This window comes from Haliotis cracherodii, unplaced genomic scaffold (genome assembly GCF_022045235.1).
Source record: "Haliotis cracherodii isolate W230 unplaced genomic scaffold, xgHalCrac1.p SCAF_4, whole genome shotgun sequence".
Taxonomy (NCBI): Eukaryota; Metazoa; Mollusca; class Gastropoda; order Lepetellida; family Haliotidae; genus Haliotis; species Haliotis cracherodii.
The window spans coordinates 56,564,253-56,583,886 of NW_027266297.1; the positions used below are offsets into that span (position 1 = coordinate 56,564,253).

Below are 19,634 nucleotides of genomic sequence, written 5' to 3' on the forward strand. Positions count from 1 at the left end.
CACACCAAATTTAAGAACAAGCATTTAATTATTCAAATACATATTTAGAATTTATTATACAGACCAATTTCTTTCAAGTAATTTATGATGAGATGCCCGCTAACACGGGGAAAGAGATCTTTTATAGTTACACTTTGATAATGTGAATCCCTTGCGATTGCAAAGTCCACGCAGCCAAGCTATATATGCTTGACGGTGAACCTTTCATCACAAGGGATACACTAAGGAGGTTCGTCCGCATCTGTCTTAAGCAGCTATCGTGTGTAAACCGACTGTGGCCAATACAAAATCGTCGTAAAACGACCTCGTCATGTCTTGACTGACAACCCAAGTAGGTTTGACCGATTGTTTGTTTTAATTCGTGAAGTTTATTGCTTCCTACCTGGGTGTCCCACCACTTTTGCGTGAGATCCCGAGTATAACTTTTAATAGATGGTTTAAAATCGCTGTACGGGATAAGTGGTGGAGATAACGGTGTGTCAAGAGCTGCTTTAGCTGCAGCATCGGCTTTTAAGTTATCTGTTATGCCTACATGACTTGGTAACCAGCAAAAGACGAAGTCGCATTGGTCAGTAGAAAGATCACTAAAAAGTTTTAAAATCTCTAGGATTATGGGATGATTTGAGGAGACATTTTTAAGTGCCTGAAGGCATGACTATGAATCGGAGAAGATGATGAAACGTTTACATTGTTTTTTATGTTTGATATAGGTCAAAGCAGTAAAGATAGCCTTGGCCTCAGCAGTAAAAATTGAACTAGTATCTGGGATTCCTGAGGAGACAGTTCTGGATCCTATGATGAAGGCACTTGCACCTTTCCTTCGACCCGTCTGTAAAAATGGACCTGTGAGAATTATATTGAGTTCGCAATTGGTTGTACGCTTGTTGATAAACGTCAGGATTTGTTTCGGATTTATTGAGTTGGGTTAAAGATAGGTCTACATCTGGCTTCACCATCTGCCAGGGAGGAGACGACAGAAGACGCTAATGTGATATTATAGATCAATTTTAGCTGCGGTGAGGTGTGGTTGAAATCTGATTCCAAGTGGAGAAACCAGGTTTGATAGATTTCGAAACGGGTTTTCATACTGACGATGGAAAACGCAATTTTATCCTGGTTTGGATTTATTTTGAGTGCAATTTAGTGATGTATTGCAGTGAAAGTTTTATGCGACTCAGTTCGAGCGAAGGTTCATTGGCCTCCCCATACAAACTGTCCACGGGAGAGGTCCTAAAAGCCCCAAGACAGAGCCTTAGGCTCTGATGGTGTATTGTGTCTAATTTTTCTTAATTGCTTTTGTAGGCTCCATCTTAGACAGTGGAACCATAGTCTAGTTTGGAGCGTATTAACTATCTGTACAAGTGAAGGAGGGTGGTCTGATCCCCTCCCCACTCGGACTATGAAACGACTTTTAACAAGTCGAGAGCCTTCAGGCACTTTGCCTTGAGATATTTAATGTGTGGAACGAATGTGAGATGATGGTCAAATATGAGGCCCAGGAATTTGGCCTCCTCTACTACAATGATAGGAATACCATCTAAAAACAAATCTGGATCTTTGTGAGGTTTGTATTTACGAAAAAAGTGAATTCAGCTTGTTTTGGATTTAGAAAATTTGAAGCCGTTTTCGTTCGCCCATTTTTGAATTTTGTTAATACAGAGCTGTAGCTGTCTTTCAATTGTATTCATATTCTTACCATGACAAGACATGTTGAAATCGTCCACAAAAAGTGAGCCATCAACGCTATTGTTTAATACTTCAGTGAAACTATTAATTGTGTGACTGATGGTATGCTGTCTTGGGGACGCCCCGATCTTGAACGAAATGATCAGACAGGGTAGAGCCAACTCGTACTAGAAATTGTCTGTTGTTTAAAAATTGGTATATGAACTGAGGTAATCTGCCCCTCAATCCAAAGTCTTCTAAAATACCATGTTTCCACGTTGTATCATATCCCTGTTCTAGATCGAAAAATATTGATACAGTATGTTGTTTGTTGACAATGGAACTTTTAATAAACGATTCTAAACGCATCAAATGGTCAGTGGTACTTCGGAAACCACACTTGATGTCACTCAGGAGGTTATTGGTCTCAGGTTGCCAGACTAATCGATTGTTGACCATGCGCTCCATGGTTTTACAAACACAGCTACATGTAATTAATGATATTGGACGGTAGTTGGATGGATCTGTATGATCCCGTCCAGGCAATAATAATAGCATTGTACCACGAAGGAGGAAAGTTTCCGGTTCATATTTCATCGAATATATTAAGTAACGTTTCAAAACATGAATCGGGCAAGTGTTTCAGGAGCTGATAGTGGATGTTGTCGGCTCCTGGTGCAGTGTCATGAGATTGCCCTTGGGCAGTTTATAATTTATGGAGTGAAAATGTTTCGTTATAGTGCTCACCATCATCAGAGTTTAAATGTACTTTTTCTTTTCCTGTTGTTTTTGAATCCACTGAAAATGAGGATTATAGTTTGATGATGAGGAATGGTTTGCCAAAGTGTTGGCAATTTCGGATTTAGTAGTTAAAAGTGTATTACCATCTTTGAGATGATGAACTCCAGATTTGGATCCTTTGCCCTTAATCTTTTGAATCATGTTCCACACCTTGGACATGGGTGTGCGGGAATTGATTTTTGACACATAGTTCCTCCAGGATTGACGTTTATATTGTGTAAAAGTACGTCTCGCTTTGATTTTAACGTTGTTTAGATTGTGGACAGTTGGATGTCGGCGGAAATATTTCTCAGCTTTCTTCCTATTTATTCTAGCTTGTTTACCATTATCATCGAAAATGGTTTACGTATTTGGGGGTTTGCAGAGGACATAGGAATACTTTCGTCTCCAATATAATTTAATATATCTGAAAAAAATTGGATAGGATCAGGAACATTCCTGCAAGTGTCGAGGTTTAGTTTTTCAGAACAAAGTGTTTTGAATAAAGACAAATTGACTTTTGTAAAAGTCCACCTTGTTGAAGGTGGTTTGTCAGACGGAAAGATAGTTGTAAGTATTGTTGGAAAATGGTCACTTCCACAAAGGTCATCATGGACCGACCATTCGAATTCATTTAAGATAATTTATCCGTCCGGTCTAGGGCAGAGTCTGTGCCAGTGGATGTGCCAGGATGAAATATATGTGTTATTACCATCATTGAAGATGCATAAATCATTATTTGAGATTAAATCTTCAAGAACTTTTCACTGATTATTTGTATCAGTACTCCCCCATAGGGGATTATGGCCATTTGAATCGCCCATGATGATACAGGGCTTCGGGAGCTGATGGTAGTTAAGGAAGGTGGATAGATGCTCATGATATTAATCACTGGATTGTCTGGTCCAGACTCGATTATTTACAGACCGCCGTCATATCCATGAAGCTGGAATATTGCTGAGTGCGGCGTTAAACAACAAACCAACCAACCATGTTGGTGCTTCCACAGGAGAAATGTCACGCGAACGTGAGAAAGACTTGGTGGTACTCCTATCGGTTTCATGTGGAGATGGAGTTACCTCCATGTCTAAGGAGTTATGGACCTCTGCTGGAACCTCTAAAGGAAAGGAGAGGTAGCCTTTTGTGTTTGCAGCTTTTCTTTTTGCTGCTTCTTTTTCAATAATCGTTTTTTCCTTGTTAGAAAGTTTAACTGGTTCTGGTTCTGGTTCTGGATCAGTAACTGGTGTGGGAGTCTGAGACTCAATAGGTTTGACAGTTTTTGGTTTGGGTGGAGTCACAGACGAAGGTGTCAAAGCTGGGTTAATGAGTGAAGCAGTAGGAAGTGGCTGGACAGACTTGACACATGTCAGATCAGCCTGGCAGTCAATAGAGGCAGTGGTAACAGGAGGACGAGAGACAGCAGCAGAGTAGGATAGAGTAGAAGTTGTTTTGTTAAGACCTACAACCATCTTCTTAGCTTCGTGGTTAGAGAGATTCTGTTAAGGTTTGATTTTTATAATTTGTGCTTCACGTTTCCACACAGGACGGGGTTTTGCAGACGCCATATGGTTCCCATCGTTGTTCACTTCACATCCTTCTTGCAGTTATAGTGGCCTCGTGCTTGTCACCGCAGTGGCAACAAACAGCGGAGGCATGTCTGGACTTGGATTCATGTCCAAACGCTTGGCAGGTGTAGCACCAGAGTGTATTGGGGATATACATGTACATCTCCACTCCGATGCTACAATAACCAGCTTTGATCGATTGAGGGATAGACGTACGGGCGAAAGTGAGTGAGTGAGTGAGTTAAAATTTTAAGTCACATCGGCAATATTTCAGCCATATCGTGACTATCAAAAGTTAAATATAATACATATAATGAAACGTATGTAAAAACCTGCCAACGAGGGACAGTAAAACAACTAGACGTATCCCAGCAATAAAATTTAAAACTAGTATGTAATAATAAAATCAATAGCACTATCATATACATTACATTTTAAAAACAGGCTATAGATCGCCAGCAACTGAAGGTAGATCACCATACTAGGGACCATGGGGACTTACAGTACCTTTGCTACCTGCATGGACCCTAGCAGGATTTACATCATCCCTTCAGTCGCTGGCGATTGTACATAATTTTAGCCACAATTAAAATGACAGAAATTCTACGTTTAAAAGCGTAGTAAATGGAAATATTCCGTGAATGACAGGGACTTACGATACCCTCTCAGGGGGACAATAATTTTACAGTACTTTAACCCCCTTCAAGGATACTGCCACTAACAATCTCAGATATAAATTCATTCTACTAATTTTAAAAAAGTTATTATACACAAAACAGATTAACAGAATTTATGATACAGTTCAATTTCTTTTAAAAAACCAATAACTAAATGAGTACTTATAGTATTAAAAAGATCCTTAATAGTTTTGACCTGGAAATAGTTATCCCTTGTGATGGAAAAATCAATGCAGTCAAGCAGGACATGCTTGACTGAGATTCTTTCATCACAAGGGACACAAAACGGAGGATCCTCACCTTTTAATATATACTCATGTGTATATCTACTGTGGCCAATACGACATCGTCGCATTATGACCTCCTCAAATCTGGACTGACAGCCCAAGTAGGTGTAACCGATAGTTGGTTTAATTTCATGTAATTTATTGATACCTACTTGAGTGTCCCACTTCTTTTGCATTAGATCACGGATGTAAGATCTTATCACGGGTTTATAATCACTGTAGGGAAGAAGAAGTGGTGTCACAGATTTGTTGAGAGCTGCTTTTGCAGCAGCATCAGCCATCGTGTTACCAGTGATTCCAACATGGCTAGGTAACCAACAGAAAACGATGTCGTATTGGCCAGTAGCAAGATCAGTAAACAGTTCAACAATTTCCATTAAAAGTGGATGCGTGGAAGACATGTTTTTAATAGCTTGAATGCAAGAAAGAGAGTCTGAAAAAATAATGAACTGTTTATATTTAGTTTGGCTGTGGATATATTTTAGAGCTGTTAAAATAGCATTTGCCTCCGCTGTGAAAATAGAACATTTATCTGGTAATCTGGTTGAGATAGTCCTGGATCCAATGACGGTTGCGCTGGCAACAGCGTCATCATCCTTGGATCCATCTGTAAATATAGATCTGTGAGTATCATACGTGTTACGTAATTCATTATATTGCTGTTGATAAATTAGTTGATTTGTGTCCGATTTTTTTAGTTTACTTAATGTCAGGTCCACCTCTGGCTTGACTAACTGCCAAGGCGGCGAAGTGAACAGCCGAGTGGGGGCTATGGTGTCAAGATTGATTTGGGCAGCAGAAACATCAGATTGTATTCTTATTCCAAGTGGTGGAATAAGAGATGTCTTTTTATTATAGAGATTTTTGTACAGAGGATTAAAAACACAGCCATATGCTGGATTTGATTTAGTGGAACATAATTTAGAGATATACTGTAAACATAATTTAATGCGTCGTTGTTGAAGGGATGGCTCATCAGCCTCCACATACAAACTGTGAATAGGTGAAGTTCGGAAGGCTCCAAGACAAAGCCTCAGGCCTTGGTGATGAATAGTGTCCAATAATTTTAAATTGCTCTTACAAGCCCCACCATAAATGATGGAGCCATAATCAAGTTTAGAGCGTATGAGAGCTCGGTATAGCTGGAGGAGGGTTTTCTGATCCCCTCCCCACTTGGAATTAGAGACAACTTTTAACAAATCTAGGGCTTTCAGACATTTGTTCTTTAAGTATTTGATATGAGGTAAAAAGGTTAAATGATGATCAAAAATTATACCCAAAAACTTCGCTTCTTTTACAACTTTAATGGGGGTGTTATCTAATATTACAGGGTCTTTATAGGGTCTTTGTGAGGTTTATATTTTCTGCAAAAGTGAATACAGTTAGTTTTAGATTTGGAAAATTTAAAGCCATTTTCTAAACACCATTTTTGGATTTTATTTAAACACAGTTGCATTTGCCTCTCAATCGTATGCATGTTCCTACCACGGCAAGAAACATTAAAGTCATCCACAAACAACGATCCATCAATTGAATCGTTTAAAACCTTTGCTAAACTGTTGATTTTAATACTAAACAAAGTGACAGACAAAATACTGCCTTGTGGGACACCCTGATCCTGATTATAATCAGACAGGGTTGAACCCACGCGGACTTGAAATTGCCTGTCAGTTAAAAACTTGGATATAAATTGAGGCAAACGGCCTCGCAATCCAAAATCATGTAAATCTTTTAAAATACCATACTTCCATGTAGTGTCATATGCTTTTTCTAGATCGAATAAGATAGACACTGCATGTTGTTTGTTTATAAGGGCATTCTTAACGAATGACTCCAATCGAACTAAATGGTCAATGGTACTGCGATTTTTACGGAAGCCACATTGAATATTTGTGATTAAGTTATTGGATTCCAAGTACCATGTTAATCTTTTATTGACCATGCGTTCCATGGGTTTGCAAACGCAGCTAGTCAATGAAATGGGTCGATAATTGGAAGGAACTGTATGGTCACGTCCAGGTTTAGGTATTGGAACAATGATAGCTTCACGCCACGAAGAAGGAAATTCTCCTGACGTCCATATTTTATCAAATAATATCAAAAGGGTTTCTAAACAGGATTGCGGTAAATGTTTTAAGAGTTGATAATGGATATTATCAGACCCTGCAGCAGTGTCATGAGCCTGTCCAAGTGCTGTATTGAGCTCATGAATGGAAGAGACTTCATTGTAATCTTCCCCGTTATCTGAATTAAAATGTAAAGGTTTCTTTTCCTGCAGCTTTTTGAATTTTTGAAATTGAGGGACATAATTAGACGAGGAAGAATGTTGAGCCAGAGTTTCACCAAGTTTATTTGCAATATCTGATGTATCTGTTAATAATTGATCCCCATCTTTGAGATGGTGTATGCTTGACTTAGAACCCTTACCTTTTATTTTCTGAATCATGTTCCATACCTTGGACATTGGCGTCCGTGAATTTATCTTGGATACATAATTTTGCCAAGATTGACGTTTGTTTTGTTTGAAAGTGCGCCGGGTTTTAGCATTAACAATTTTAAATTTATTGAGATTATGGACCATTGGATGGCGTCGGAAATATTTGTCAGCCTTTTTCCGTGCCTTCCTAGCTTGTTTGCAATCAATGTTGAACCATGGTTTACGTATGTGAGGATTTGAGGAGGACTTCGGAATACATTCATCAGCTATTTTAGTGAGTTCATCGGAGAACAGTTGTATAGAGTCGGGAACATCAAGAAATACGTCAGGGTTTAGTTTGTTAGAACAAAGGACTTCATATAATGCCCAGTTGGCTTTAGTAAAATTCCAACGTGAAGATGGGGGAACATCAGATGGAGTCACAGATTCTAAAATGGTCGGAAAATGGTCACTTCCACAGAGGTCATCGTGGACTGACCATTCAAATTCACTTAGTAAGTTAGAATCTACAACTGATAAATCCAGACAAGAGTAAGTACCAGTTGCTGGATGTAGATAAGTGGTTGAACCGTCATTAAAAATGCTTAAATCATTATTTAAGAAAAATTCCTCAAGTAATTTACCCTTTGTATTGCTGTCAGTACTACCCCAAAGTGGGTTATGGCCATTCAAATCTCCCATGAGAACACAGGGTTTAGGGAGTTGGTCATAAAGTGCCTGAAGATCGGACTGTCGCAGAGAAAAAGAAGGTGGAATGTATAAAGAACACAATGTAAATACAACATTCAATGTGACACGGACTGCAACAGCCTGAAGAGGAGTATTTAGAGGAACAGGACTATGAATGACGCCCTGCCTCACCATAACAGAAGATCCTCCAGTAGCTTTATCCCCCGGAGGAGAAAAGCAATGGTAGGAATCATACTGTCTTAAATTAAAATTATCTGTTGATTTGAGGAAAGTTTCTTGAAGACAAAATGCTGATGGTTTTAAATCCTGAATTAATAGCTGAAGGTCGTTAAAATTGGTTCGAAGTCCTCTACAATTCCATTGGATTAAACTGGGAGAACAAATCATGGGGGCTCAATTGGAGATCGTGAGCAGGGGGAAGGTCCTCTACGCTGTAATGGCAGCGATGGAGCAACCTCCATATCAAGAGGTTCAAAAGAGTTATGAACCTCCAGAGGAACAATCAAGGGCAAAGGCACCTCAACATGTTTAAGGGCCCTTGCTTCTTTTTTACGTTGTTTCTTTTCACTTTTCGAAAGCGGTCTATTTTTTCTCAAGTCGGGTACAGTGTCTGGTTCAGTGTCTGGTTGAATGGTAGGATCGGGCAAGGTTACAGATTCCGGCAGCGGTTCAGTTTGGGAAGCTGATGAAGAGGAAGTGCTGGTGTCATTAGTATCAATTTGGTACAGTATTTTTTGAACATTCGACACCCAGCTTAGAGCTGTTTGCCAACCATTATCAGCTTTGATAGGAGAAGATGAGATTGCAGCAGAATAAGTCAATGAAGAGGCAGAAGTGGTTGGTTCACTGGTTACCAGTTTCTTTGCGTCTCTAAATGAAATATCATTGGTGTACTTTAGTTTCAGAATTTTGGTTTGTGTTATAAAGGATGGACATGATTTTGAAGTGGACATGTGAAAACCGCTGCAGTTTGCACATTTGATGGTATTTGTGCAGTCAGTGCTATCATGAGACTCACTACAGCGGAAGCAAACTTGGGTGTGATGACAGGATCTCGCTCCATGTCCAAATTGTTGACATTTGAAACAACGGAGCGGATTTGGTATATACACATCCACTCCGATGTTGAAATATCCTGCTTTTATTGAGGTTGGAAGCTTTGAGAGATTGAACGTAAAAAGGTACGTATTAGTTTGGATGATGTTGTTACCATCTTTCCTGCTGAACCGTTTAACTGAAGATACACCTTGAGGTTTCAATTCTGCTACAATTTCATCTTCTGACATATCTGAGAGGCACTTCGCACGGTCACGAACAATGCCTCTACATGAATTGAGTGTTTTATGCACAGAGACAACAATCTCTGTATGTGCAAAATGATCAGCATTGAGTAGATTCAGAGACTGCTGTCTCCTTGCACACTCCACGAGCAGTGAACCGGAACAAAGACGAGTGACATTCTTCACAGTACCACAAATACCTTCGATAGATTTCGAAACTACAAAGGGATTGAGTTTGAGAGGCTCACCATCAATCCCTTCAACAACCAGAAAACGAGGCCAAGAGTCAATATTTTGTACAGAATCCTCATCAGAAGATATTGCAGGATCTGTATCAATATGCCTTCTTTTGTTTTTTTGTCGAGAACCAGTGATCTGTTGGGTAGCCATAATGGAAAGAGGATATTCGACACCCCTGCTCCCCACCCACCATGGAGTGTCTACAAGGACGGTGCTGCAGTGGAAACCGACTACAAACACCAGGGTTACAGGCATGCTATACTCGAGCAATACAGACACGGGAAGCTAACAGAGTCAAACAGAATAACGTCAGGCTGGTTCCGCCCTTGACAATTTTCTGAAGACAAATAGAACCCGGAGGTCAATAATGCCAGATTGGCCCATGAGCCACCGCCTTCAGGCATGGGACTCTAGGCAGATTTAGAACATACAATTTTTGATGTTTTCCAAAATAATTGTGTGGAATATCAGTAAATATATAGTCAACATCAAAGCGGACCATGCACAGGGCATGGCGTGACCAGCCGATTGATAAAACCGGGCCCATTCTACCACCCGTCTGGGTGAAGTTAGGGTCAAAGTGGTGTGTTGGGCAAAAGGAACACTGTTCCTGGCCCCCAGTGCCCTCAACCACCAGAATCCCTTCCTCCACCGACACAGGGACGCAACCCACGGCAAACAGGTTGCCCAATTCGGTCGCCTTTTACGACCAGCAATGGGGTGCTGTGGAAATATTCTACCCCGGTTCCACACGGGGGAAGAGCTATTAGCGCTACCCAGCACTCACCACGAGGAGGTTGCTCTTCACGAGTGCCTACGGGCGAAAGTGACGAGGTAGGTGTTGGTTGGTTGGACCACACCACCCTGCTTGAAAGTAAATCGTTTGACAGCTGTGACCGACTGTTGTTCAAGTTCCTTGGCTATATCTTCTTCGGACATGCTGGACAGGCAGCGAGATCTGTCACGGACAATGCCCTTATGCGAGTTCAGTGTCTTGTGCACTGAGACAACAACCTCGATATTGACAAACTCATCTAATTTGAGAAGATTGAGAGCCAGAACGAAGCTTTGTTACATTTGGAACCTCTTCGCAGATACCAATGATACCTTTGGAGTTTGCAAATTTTTAAGTTTGATTGTTCTTTGTCCAAAGCTTCTTAAACCAAGAAACATGGCCAATAGTCGGATCGAGTGGGCGTAGTAGTCTCATCAGATTCAATTTGAACCAGGGTGTTGGGAGGCCATGTGGAAAGGAAAATAATTCTGCACCACCAGATTGGCCCATGAGCCACTGCCTTCTGGGCATAGGGCTGTAACACGCTCATGACACATACCAGGAAATCATGAGCGAGGTTTGAAAAAGAGGAGGGTTAACATGAAGGATGCATTATCAATGACGATGGAGTCTCATCAGAGCAGGATATACTTCACGGTAGCTATTATCAACAGTGGATTATGGTATGTGTACATTTTTCTAATGATAGAAAGGTACACTCCACAGTAGGTATAATCATCAACAGTGTAAAGAGGTGTATGACCATTTTTCTAATCATAGAAGATTACACTTGACCAGAGGATAACGTTGTGTGTACAGTGTTCTAATCATAGAAGGGGACTCTTCACAGTTGGCATAATCAGTGGATAATAGTGTATGTACATTGTTCTGATCATGGGGCAAACTGTGGACGATGTTGTTTTTACATGGTTGAGGGCATACTCATGAAATCCAAGATGTTTATTTTATGCAATGTCATATAACCCATATTACATGACAATGAATGCATGTAACATACGTGAGGTACAACATATGCTACATGTCACCTCGACATTGGAATTTGCACAGTAAACATCAGCATATGAAGGACAGTCGATTCTCATCTTTAAACACATTCCATTCAATATATTCAGGTATATTTAGACACGTTGTCTCTTGGATCTTTTGTATCTAGGGTCGTCTGGCCCCCCACAAAACTTAACTTTGGCCAACGTTGTGAATAGGTTAGTTCTGTGGGTACGGTGGCCACGAGCGTTATCGTTTTGAAAGCCAAGCATGCGCCGGTATGTTGTCTCGATAATAATCTTCCTTGGACTATATTCAGGGACATTCTGGCAGTCATAGTGATCCCGCCCCACATATTATAGAAGTACTATTTTTCATGTAATGAACCTTTTTTGGCAACACAGTTGTGAGGTACCCTTTATAGGGTGAGTAATTTTGTAGAAAAGTGTAGTCTACATCTGTTGTCAAACAGTAATCTATTGTATCTTTGAATAAGATTATTTTTCATCAGGAGCAGCTTTATTCGTTATGCATTCCAGCAATATTTTCCCTTGAGGATTGTCATGCTATGGATTAGGGGTTTATACAGATGCTAATATATCAAATACCGCAAATCACTGTTCCAGGTGAAAGGTTGAACGTTGCACAGAACAAACCAGCGTGGATGAGCACAACTAGGGAATCTTCATTGGCCGCAAGTAAAGCTGTTGATGGCATAACTACCGCGGACAGCCATATGTTCTCAGCCCACACGAAGGAACATGAATCCATGGCTTGGTGGAAGGTCGATCTACAGATGGAAGTTCAGTTGCCATTGGTTAAAATCTTCTTCAGAACAGACCGTGAGTATTGTCACATGCGCAAAGATCTATGATAAATCCAATAATGATAGGTTCTCAGCTCATGAAACACTTCGTTAGTGTACTTATATAACTTCTCGTCACGATATGGCTGAAATATTGCCGATGTGACGTAAAGCATAAACTCACTCACTCACTCACTCACTCGTTAGTGTACAAATGATCATTTACTTCAACTTCACACGTGAAACAGTGACAATGACTTCTCTATCAACGAATTATTGTTGTTGGAAGTACACGGTTGGAACACAACGCCTTACTTCACTCAGACTGCAAGTGGTCAATTCAATTCAATTCAATTCTTTATTGTATGAAAGGTCACAGGCCCATATAAAACGGAGTTACATAACATATTTTATATCATACACAGTCAAGGACCACTGCGGTAAGTACTTGTTTCTTAGATTTTCGTATATAGGGCAAATACACATAAAATGGTATTAATCTTCGACATCAATGACACAGAATTGGCAAAACCTCAGGGATTTCTCAACAGATGGAAATCTTCCTGTGTTAATTTTTAGATCATTCAGGCCACGTCTAAAACGAATAATGATGTTACGAAAATTCCTATATACCGTAAGTTTGATACATAAGTTTCCGGTTCAAGCAAATGACTTGACCTGGCGAAAAGTATCATATCTTGAACTTTCGTAAATATCCGAATGCTATTTCTGATGAAACATATCAATGGCCCGCGTGCGAAAGTACTAAATGAAAACATTTGCATTACCAATTGTCTGGGGCAGCCAAATGAAACCAAAGCCATATGTAAAAAGCTATGTGCGTATACAAAAAGCCCATGTGTTCTTTCCAAGACTATCGAGGTGTTGTAGGCTTTCTAAGGTAAACGGTGTTCAGGCATAATCATTATTTTACACCAATACTTCAAGCAACGAGTGTAAGATATAATGTACATTGGGAATCTCTCCACATTATCCATAAACCATATTACTTGGTGTTGACATAGCAACATTCAAAAACGTTTTACAGGCGAGGAGATGAACCTTTTCAATTGTATAGAACTCTTTAGAACCCCATATGTCAGACCCATATAGTAAAATAGGTTGTATTTGAGAATCAAATAATTTGAAATACATTTTCGGTGAAATAACTCAAAGCTTAGAGATAACAGAGTTGACTTGTAACAGATCTTTCTTTGCTCTGCCTGTGAGATTAATTACTGACTTATTCAGATTCAGTGTATGGGTAAACAATATGCCAAATTATTTGTATTCATTCACAACATTGATACATTTACCTTAAAAAAAAACATTTCTCCCTTACGGCCACTCGACCATTTGTTTTATCAAGATAAACACTAATTTTCCTTTAATATGATTATTGCGAAAGTATGTTAAGATGCTTATGTAGATCAATAAAAATACAAGACATCAAAATCACATCATCTGTAAAAAGTAGCATGAAATGTTCAAGTATCTCAGGGAAGAGCTGGACGCCATGTCTACAAGACTGCATGATATCAACATATAACTCATTTATAAAATAAATGAGAAGAATAGAACATAAAACACATCCTTGGCGTAAGCCTATCGCGCAATAAAAAAAGCCACTTTCAGTATCACCATAACGAACACATGGTTTTACATTTGCATACATTGATTTAACAATGGCAAACCTTTTGCCTCCTAAACCCTTATTTTTCAAACAGCTCAACAATTTAGCTCTATTTACAGAATCAAATGCCTTTTTAAAATCAACAAAGGCCACATACAACTTAAGTTTTCTTTATGATGAATATTTCTCAATGACTGCATACAAAGTAAATATGTGGTCAAAAGTCAAATAGTCTTTTCGAAATCGCGCTTGTGTTTCAGGGATCAAATCTCTTATATTTGACCACTGTGTTAATCTATCATTGATGATACAAGTAAATGCTTTAACAAGAATACTCGTGAGAGACCGGTAATTGTCAGGATTGTTTACGTTACCATTCTTGAATAACGGAATCATAATAGATGTTGACCAGACAGAAGGACAAAACACCTGTATCACCTGTTTCGATGGAAACATTTAACCAGAAAAGGGATAATATCAGGTAATGAGTACTTAAGCATTTCAGCTATAACACAATCAACCCCAGCAGATTTACAAGTTTTAAAGCGAGCTCAAAGCCGCCAACACTTCATTTGTGTACTCAAGAATATTCAATCCAACTTCACACGTGAAAAAGGAAGGACACGGGTGGAACTCAACGTCTTACTCCTCTCAGACTGCAAGTGGTCAAGTCACACAGATGTATCTTAAGATCACCTGCAAAGATGATGTAATCAGTTCTTCGAGGAAACTAAAATATTTTACATTTGTTGTGTTCCCATTTACAATCTTTCACCAGAAAACTGATATACATCATTCATCACAAGATAAGCCACAAGACTTGATGTTTTATGAGCGCCTCAGTGAATTTGCTGTCAGTGACGAACATTTGTAATTTTTGGGTTGGCCAAATTGGCCACTAACAACCTACTGGCGGTACAAGGGGACTAAATGGATTTGGTGTTCAGGCTCGGTGACTCTGTTGATACTGTGTCGTCTTAGGTCAAATTATCAATCATTAGGTTGTTTTTAAGCCCTCACCATATGGATGAAGTTATGTGGAGTTTGGCGTAAATGAATATTGTGTCAGTGACGGGTGAAGCCAGTAGAGCACTCCGAAGAGGATATTTCCTATGTCGAGTGAAATATTCTTTTTGTGTAGTTGTCTACCGGAACATTACATAACATGCGTCACATGACGCATCCCACATTCGTGAAATGGCTGGATTGTTCTTCCCTACCATCGTACATATGCCATAGTTTCTATGCCATTGTCAGATGCAATGTTTCTAAATGTAAATCAAATCTATTTCTATACTGCAGGATGTCTCGTTATAGTTATTGACTACAAGAACTTAAGTATAAACGTTATATATATACTTGTTTCAGACAAGGTTAGACGTAATGGTGTACGACTCTACACATCTATGACAAATCAAACTCATCCCAAAGGAGGAACTCTATGCTACAATGTAACAGGGCGTCCTGATGGTACAGACGTCCCTGACGTTCTCAATGTGACCTGTCCTGGGACGTGGCGCTACCTGACTGTATATACAGTGACAAGTAATGATAAAGAAGGTCCTGTGTTAGACTTTGTTGAAGTGCAGGTGTGGGGTAAGTGTTTTAAGAACATTTAGATAATAATACAAACTACAACACAATATTAATTAGCCAATATCTCTGACGCATTATGACTAGCTTTCCGGTTGAGTTTCAACGATCTGAACCCATCAGCTGGAAATTAACTAAATGTGAATATCTCTACCATAGGTGTATTTGATGAATAACAATGAATTAAGGGAATACTTGTCTATTCGCTATTTTAAGAATGCATGGGTAGAAACTGTAAACCAACCATATGACTGTTATATTTAGATACTGTTGTCTCGATGTTAATGTTTGGACGTTTTCTTAGGAAGGTGGTATCCTTCGATAAGGTGTCTGCACGATGGATTCCTAGGTTGCTCACACTTTACAAAAGCAGGAACGAGTCAATTGCTCAAAGGACCTTTTGGACATGTGCCAAAAAAAACCAGGCAAACTTTTTTGACAGACTTATCACACAGGATGAAACATGGGTCCATCACTATGATCCTGAGACTTAAGTTCAGTCGATTCAATGGAGGCATGTGGAGTCACCACCCCCAAAGAAGGCACGTGTCCAACCCTCTGCAGGCAAGGTCATGCTCACGGTGTTTTGGGACCAGCACGGAGTAGTGATGATGGATTTCTTGGCAAAGGGTACCACAATTACAGGAGCTTCTTATGCTTCACTGCTGCGGAAATTGCGGGACGCTATCGAGCTTAAGAGGCGTGGCATGCTGACCAAGGGTGTCCGTCTCCTGCAAGACAATGCTCCAGTACACAACCCTTATGTTGCCCAGACAGAAGCGCGGTCCTGTGGCTATGAAATCCTTCCACATCCTCCTTACTCTCCTGACCTTGCACCATCTGATTTCCACCTCTTTCCAACCATGAAGTTATTTTTGAAGGGAAAACGTTTCACAGATGATAAAACACTGATTTATGAAGTCAAGTCCTGGTTTGAGACGCAAAATGAGGGCTTTTACAAGCGAGGTCTCCATAGTTGCAAAAAGGATGGGAGAAATTTCTAACTCGTGGTGGTTCCTATGTGGAGAAAGACTAATACCTATGCCAAGTTTCATTCCACTAGTTCCATCGGAAGTGGGTCAGGGGAAATCTTTAATGAACACCCCTCGTACATCCATAGCTCACTGATCATTTTTTGTTTATTTATTCGAGATGTATTATAGCTATTTACTAACCATTCATAAAACGATTGTTGGCATGATACTGACTATGATCAGTGGGCTGGAATACACTTTTTGTATCCTTGAATAGCCATTCACAAAACCCATATCGTGGGTTTCATCATGTGTCCTTTCTCGCTTGACCGATTGGACGAGTGGTACAGGTACCGTTGAAACTTCTGTTTCGTGTGCATCGCGCCTTTGTTCCAGAAATCGTTATGTATATGCTTGTCTACCTGAGAGGTGTCTCATGCATACAGTCATGTCATTCTAGGCTAAACAATGATTGTACAATGCAGATAATCAATTTATCACTGTTAATAGTTTACTGTTTCTACTCCTGCCTTTGCAGCTGGAGATAACATGTATGTTATTATAATGCAGATATTCTTAATAAACGACAGAATACAATTTGCATTGTTTTTTTTCAGCCTGTGGCAATGGAACCTACGGTGAAGGATGCAACAAGGCATGTGCCACTCGCCACTGCAAGATTCCCAGTGACACATGCAACTATGTGACAGGGAATTGTCCCGATGGCTGTAAAAGTGGCTGGTACGAAAATGATTGTTCACAAGGTGAGATACTTTTGGCCCTACAGCTAGGTTTTAATAAAGAACGAATGAAGTTTATCTGTAGTTTATACATCACACATTTGCTTTTTTTAAATATATTGAGCTATATGTTCCTTGACACCACACAATGGCACAGACGGTATGTTGATAATATGCATGTCATGAAGGTGCAGTAAACGAATAGTAAATACAATGTGGCCTGTTTTTACTCCTGCTTGGGCAGCTGGCGATAGCATGGCTATTATTATAATGCAGGTATTTATAGTAAACGACAGAATACAATTTGTACTCTTTTTTTCAGCCTGTGGCAATGGAACCTACGGTGATGAGTGCAAGAAAGCATGTGCCAATCGCCACTGCAAACGAGCAAATGACACATGTGATCATGTGACAGGGACTTGTCCCGAAGGCTGTGAAAGTGGCTGGAGACGGAATGACTGTTCACTTGGTAAGATTTTCATTTTTTGTAGATAGAACCACAATATGACCATGAGTTCCATGTCTGTTTTATTTAAGCTGTAGTTTGAACAATGCTCTTTAATCCATAACATATGCACCTGAAAACTATAAACAGATCGAAAAATGATACGTTTTTTGTATGTATGCCATGAAAGCGCAGATATTTATTGTATGTACTGTTTCTTCAAGCCTGTGAAAATGGAAGCTACGGATATGTCTGCAACAAGTCATGTGTCAGTCGTCACTGCATGACACCAAATGACACATGTGATCATGTAACAGGATTCTGTTCCAAAGGCTGTGAAAGTGGCTAGAACGGGAACGACTGTTTGCATGGTACGATAGTTTCAGAGAACTGTTGAATTTTATCTCGGTGGAATTTCAACAGCACTCTTTTGCTTCTAAAATATATTGTGCGATATGGTCCTGGATACTAAACACATGATAAGATGGTATGTCGGTGACATGTATGTTAGTATAATGCACATATTCTTAATAAACGACAGATTACGGTGTGTACTGTTTCTTTCAGTCTGTGGCAATGGAACCTACGGTGAAGGATGCAACAAGGCATGTGCCACTCGCCACTGCAAGATTCCCAGTGACACATGCAACTATGTGACAGGGAATTGTCCCGATGGCTGTAAAAGTGGCTGGTACGAAAATGATTGTTCACAAGGTGAGATACTTTTGGCCCTACAGCTAGGGTTTAATAAAGAACGAATGAAGTTTATCTGTAGTTTATACATCACACATTTGCTTTTTTAAATATATTGAGCTATATGTTCCTTGACACCACACAATGGCACAGACGGTATGTTGATAATATGCATGTCATGAAGGTGCAGTAAACGAATAGTAAATACAATGTGGCCTGTTTTTACTCCTGCTTGGGCAACTGGCGATAGCATGGCTATTATTATAATGCATGTATTTATAGTAAACGACAGAATACAATTTGTACTCTTTTTTTTCAGCCTGTGGCAATGGAACCTACGGTGATGAGTGCAAGAAAGCATGTGCCAATCGCCACTGCAAACGAGCAAATGACACATGTGATCCTGTGACAGGGAATTGTTCCGAGGGTTGTGAAAGTGGCTGGAACGGGAAAGATTGTTCACTTGGTAAGATTTTCGTTTTAATAAATATTTTATTTCCCAAGCATAGTGTGTCATATTCTCGTGGACGTGACATTAACCGGCATATTTGACATTGTCATTTTAGACTATAGAAGAAATATTAAATAACATGATTCACTCAAACCAGGTCAAAGAAAACAAATTGCATCTGGCACAATATTCGCAAATTCTGTCACATCGAATTAGTAAAAAATGCTATTTGAGCTAATGACATGATAATGAGGTGTATAAGTCAAACTACTGCCACTTAAGGGTGAGTTGTTGAGTATATTTTTACATCACTTTTATCAATATTCAGAACAATATAAATGTACACATTGTTTCCATTTTGGGAATCAACACCGGGTGTTGGGCGTGGTACTGGTGTATATCCTTATACGTCCCAGATATCAAATGGCCAATGTCACATGTCCATAGGCACAGTTAATTAGTTGGAATGGAATTCAACCACAAGTTTGATATCCAGGTGAACATGCCTTTGTGTTTGCGGGTAATTATTTGAACAAATGCAAGGAAACATGATAGTTTGCCATGGGCAGAGTGGTAGAAGATATGCACAGTTAATTAGTCGGGATGGAATACAATCACAAGTTTGATATCCAGGTGAACATTCCTTTGTGTTTGCACAGAAGACGGTACATCCGGAAGTTCTTCAACACCAGGATTCCTCATGCTTGTCATAGTAGGAGGCGCAACGGGCCTTCTAGTGGCTACAACTGTCTTCTTCATCGTGATTGCCTGCAGAAGGTCAGATGTACAGAATGCATATTTCATTACACTTATCTCTTTTTACTGACATCCATAGTAATATATTATAAGCCTCAACTTACAAAGCATATTCAAAATGAGCTCGAGGCACTGGGTATCAT

General features: G+C 39.7%; 1 pseudogene; it reads left to right on the forward strand.

Annotated features, from left to right (window-relative positions):
- LOC139478693 (uncharacterized) overlaps positions 1-19,634 on the forward strand; it is a 38,236-nt pseudogene that overhangs the window by 5,100 nt on the left and 13,502 nt on the right.